We start from the raw sequence: 5,249 nt of genomic DNA, 5'->3' as shown, positions 1-5,249 counted from the left end.
TGCATGGGGTGCGGGAAGTGCTGGAGGGGACCCCACTGTCCCAGCTGGGGTGGAAACGGCGTGGCTGGTGAAGGCCGAGGTGATTTACTCTTCTGGAGCCCGGTGGCGTGGAGATAAACAGCAGCTCCGCAGGGCCTTCCTTGGCTGCCTCATTTCCGCTCCATCCTGCGGCGCCCACTGCCCAGGCTGTGACTGATCTGCCAGCGGCGGCCGCGGAGGGGAGGAGGCAGCTCAGCGGCGCAGCCGGAGGGACCGCACGGGGACCCCGCTACCTCCGGCACGGGCAGAGCCTGTTCGACCCAGGGGCATCTGGCACAAGAATGCGGTGGAAGGGCTTAGCATCCCTTGAATTCATCCGTACGGGCTGACTTTCAAGTGCTCAGAACCATCCTACTCCCCGCCTCCCCCCATCCCCTCCTCCTGATGGGTTTTCAGAGCGCTGTGTGTGCCTCCCCGGCTTCTGTGCGCGGGGTGCTGAGTCCCTGCTGCTGTGGCCTTTGGAAGGTTTGTCCCCTGGGGGGGACAGCACACGTCAGAGGTGAGAGGTGGCAGGGCGAGGGCGCACTGGGTTCAGCACGTGCCTAGCGGTCTCGTCCCCCAGCAGTGCCTTTTGGTCCTGCTTGCTCCTGGCTCCCCCCATGTCCTTTCGAAGCAGACGCCCACCGCAGTGCTCTCAGCTGCGGATTTTGGCTCTCGCAACGTGTCCAGCCTGAGCAATTTGTGTGTCTCACCCAGGCCCCCATTGCAGGGGGATAAGGAGGCGCTGGTCCCCGTTGCACCAGGGCAGCCGAGGTGTCTGCTTGAGCTAAGGAGCTGGGTCCCACTGCAGGTGAGCAGTGGAGAGGGGAGCACTGCGGGGTGACCAAACCATGTCCCCATACCCTGAGTCACCCGGATCTGGGGAGGGACCATCAGTGTCCCAACACCCGCCTGGCTCCCTGCGTAGGGAGCCATCCCCGTGGCGGGGCAAGACCTGTAGGGACCCAAGGGAGTCACAGTTTGAGCGTGGCTGCTCCTTGCCATACCTCCTAGGGACCTCGGGGAGAAGGAGGGCAGGCGGGGATGGTGGCACATCCTGCCTGGAGGCTTTCATAGCAGGGGTGAGTCCTGGCCCCAGTCTCCCCTGGCAGATGGAAAATGCTGGAGATAGGAAGCAAAGCCCTTGGAAGGAGGAACTTTCCTTGGTGGCAGCCAGCAGCCCGTGACGGGGCTGTCCCACCCAGCTCTGGGGCTGCCCAGCTGCCTGCTGCTGCCCACAGGCACCCTTCCAGCCCAGACTGCCCAGGAGGTGCCATGTCCCACCCTGGTGGCTTTGCCACCCTGCAGTGCCAGCACCCGGGGACAGCAGTGTCACATAGGGTAGGGAAGAACTACCCCAGCGCCTCCGATAGCTCACCCAGAGATGGGCACCGGAGTCAGCTCTGGCCCTAGCTCGGACCCCCCCTCCCTTCCCCAGCTTCTCCAGGAGATGGAGCAGGAAAACCTGTTAGTCCCCAGGGCAGCCTGGGAGCGATCCACCAGCTTCCGAGTTAGAGCAGTGACCTGCGTAAGTGCCTGCCTGGATCGGGGCCAGCAGGAGTAAACTCTGGCCATGAGGCTCCCTCGGAGGAGGGAGGGAGGGACAGACCGGAGGCGAGCGGGGATGCCTTTCCAAAGCAGGCAGAGAAATTGCCCGTCAGCAAGGCTTCTCTGCAAAGAGGCGAGCACTGTCTCTGAGAAATAACGGAACAAACATTGGGAGGAGAAAAAAAATAATGCAGGTTTCTAGAGCAGGGATTTTCAACCTGTTCTGCTTTGCTGATCTCCAAAAATATCCCACCAGAGATGCGAGTTCCTTTTTAGCAAACCGACACCACCTGGCAAGACACTTGCTGGCCTCAGTTACCCTTCCTTAAAAGCAGTCCACGAGCCACAGGAATCCCCCAGCCACGAAAGCTGCAGCTCTTGAGAGCACTGGAAGCATGTAACAAACCAGGCTGGTTTACCCACGTGGGAGCCCCGTGGAGCGGATCGCAGCCCCAAAACTCCAGGCCTGCCAGGGCACAGCCTTTGCAAGAATGATGTTTGCCCCACGCCCACTAAGGAAGGGGCAGGAGGGCACCTGGTGAAGCTGGGAGACGCTGAGGTGCACCCCCAGGGATGAGCAGTGCTGGGGAAATTGCAGCTTCAAAACCATGCTTCAGCCGTGATGCTTGGCGTGGATTCTCTGGTGACTAATAAGAAGCCTGTGTTTGCAGTGGCCAGTCTCTTGGGGAGTGGGGGGGGGCTAGTGAGCATCCCCCCTCTGCTTAGGCACTTGTTTCCAGGACACTTGCAAGAAGATCTAGCATCTCCCTCTCACCTCCCCATCACATTTGTTTAAAATTGATTCCATAGGTTTGCAACAATTGGAAGGGAATGGGCAGCAAAAATGGGAGGAAGGCTCCCTTGCTTCGAAAAGCAATGTGGAAAGTAGCTAGGAAAAAATGCTGGGGAACGTGGGAGGGTGGAAAGGAGAGAATTAGGAAGAGAGCGGTCCTACTCCCAAAGAGGAGGTTGAAATATCCCTCTTCTCTGAGATCCTGCCTATCACGGGTGTCTCCAGTGAAGTAGGATGTTTGAGCATCCTGGCCTAGCTGGGGACAGTCCCGAGATACAGATTGGTCCCAATATACCAAATCACGTCCTTGTCCTGTATCTGAGAAATGGCACCCGAGAAAATCCCTTCCAGGCAGGGATCCTCCCTGTGTTCCCATGCTGAGCTGTTGGCTCTGCAGCTGAGCTGTGTGACACAGGGGACACGCACCCATCTGTGACCCCACTGGCATGGCATTTCCCCCCTTATCCCCTTTGCCTCTGCCTTTGGTCGCTCTGGTGTAAGAAGCATCCTTGTAACACACCTCTCAGATCAGAAAAGCCTCCTCTCCTATCGAGTCTGCACAGCCATGAGACGAGTCGGCCAAATTATTTGGTTGAAAATCAACCTCCTCCTACAAAAAAAAAAAAACGGCAGGATTTGTTTTCAGCCCAGTCCGTTCCCTAATCTGACTCTCGTTGCACAAGGAGGGAGTGAGGCCACTCACTGGGCAGGGCTGGATGGCTGCTTTTGGCAGTGGCACAGATTTTGATCGGCTTGAAGCAATCGTGAAACTGCAGCCTGAACTTCCAGTGACTCACCCAGAGAAGGGAAACTTCCTGGCTTGTGTGTTCGAGCATTTCTGGAAAAACTGCTATATTTGGCATGGAAAATAGGAAGGATTCCTCCGGCCGCTTGAAATGGGAGAAGCAGAAATGACTCAATGGGCAGTTTAAGAGAGACGAACAAGGATGCTCTCTAAATTATTCACTGTGATTCTCCACGTTGTGTGTTTTGCCCACAACAGGCTCAACAGTGCCTGCACACGGGATGGTCCAGGCTCCGCCAGGAAGATGTGCGATTTATTGCTCCGACAGCTACCCCGCCAATGCACATTTGCTGTATATTACGGACTATGGACATTATAGGCTGCTTCCCATCTGTTTACCAACAAATACTGCTCCTAAAGGTATGGCATTGTGCATATCACTACACGTTGACCCAGCGTGAAAAATCTGCCAATTTGTATTTTCATGACATCAGTAGCTAGAAATGCATTTCTTGCCAGCTTCAAACACTTTCAACTGTTTCATCTAGTATGCTGGGGAAAAAAAATGAAGAAACTGCTCTTCTGCAAATTACTGAAGTTGGTGGAAGGGGGGCTATTTCTGAGGATTTGAAATGGATTCTTCTTCTCTCTTTTTTTTTAAAATACTTGTCCAAATGGTTATTCAAATAGCTTGTTCATTAAACTCCTGAGCTGGTAAATGAAAATTGTCATTTTCAGATCATAACAGCAGCATCTAAAAGAAAAAAAGATGTGAATAAATCCCAAGAAAAAAAAAATCAACAACTTTTCATGAAACATCAGTTACAAAGAGAGAGAGGGCTGCAATCATTTTCCATTGGGTGAAATGCCAACCGGCTCCTGGTTAGCGTATATTAAATTAAATATTCAATTTGGTCATGCACTGCTTTTATTGGCAGATTAAATATCGACAGATATGTCTAGCACAGGGAGATGCTTCATGCTGCAGCCTGACAAATCCCGTGGCAGCTCTGCATCAGTGCTTCAGGTGGGACAACCTCTTCCTCCCGCCACTGAGACCCCATGAGGCTGATGCCCGGGATCCACGTGGCCATGACCATCGCATGGGGGCTACCCCTCTCGCCTTGTGACCCCCCGATGCCCGGTGTGGCTGGGGCCGCCGGGGCTGACCGGCCCGGGGCTCCCCCCCCCGCCTTGGGACCCCCCGATGCCCGGTGTGGCGGTGCCAGCAGTGACTGACCGGCCCCTCTGCCGTGATGCTCAGGGCCGGGAGCAGGAAGGGGGCTGTCGGGCAGTGACCCCCTCCCAGCTGCCGAGGCTTTGGAGTTGAGAGACCTCCAGAGCGGGGAGCGGGACCATTGGATTTAACTCCTTCTGATTTCTATGCTGAATTTATCCAGTTGCTTTTCGCCTGTAAATTTTTAAGCCATTCTCCATGCTCCTACAGCAAGGAGGCCACAGCTTGGCAGAAGAGCTGTCCCTTTCGCTGGCATGGAGCTTGCTGCTTTCTGGTGGCCCCATGCTCTTTTACAGGGAAGAGCTGGGCACCCGCCTTGATTTTGCAGGCTTTTTTCCTCCTCCCCGCTCAGCCCGCTCTTTCCGAGGGTGCTGCTCGGTGGGAACTATCCCATGCAGAGCGTTTCAGCCTGGAAGCAGAGGTCTCCTTCCCCCCAGCTCCTCCCTGCCTGGCTGGAAGGCGGCCAGTCCCTCCAGTGCTCAGCAGCGCGGGGGGCAAGCTGGGAGGTGAGGTGAGCGGAGGAGCGCTCCCATCCCCAGCACCCCACATCTTCAGCTCACCAGAAGCCCCAGGAAGGAGTGAGACGCACTGGCATCGTATCAGAGAGAAGGGGCTTGTCCGGGGCTCTGCTTTGCCTCTCAAATGCTGCCCCTGGAGATTCGGTAGCTGCTCGAGACTTCTGGTCCATCAATTATTTAATTCCCTCCAGCCATGTGGTCTTCAGCCCCGAGTGCAATCTCTTCCGAATGCACAAGCCTGTGTGTGGAGGGAGCGGGGTTGGGCAGGGGGTATGGAGCTGGGGCTGGGCGGAGGACCCCCGCCGGGAAGCAATGCAGAGGCACGGGGGACAGGTCCCGCCAGCCGAAGCATTCAGCAAAGCACTATGGCCCACACCTTCTCACCCCGCC

The sequence above is a fragment of the Pygoscelis adeliae genome, unplaced genomic scaffold (genome assembly GCF_000699105.1).
Source record: "Pygoscelis adeliae isolate BGI_AS28 unplaced genomic scaffold, ASM69910v1 Scaffold245, whole genome shotgun sequence".
In the NCBI taxonomy this organism is placed as follows: domain Eukaryota; kingdom Metazoa; phylum Chordata; class Aves; order Sphenisciformes; family Spheniscidae; genus Pygoscelis; species Pygoscelis adeliae.
The sequence above is the reverse complement of the archived record's forward strand: the minus strand, read 5'-3'. Positions refer to the sequence as shown.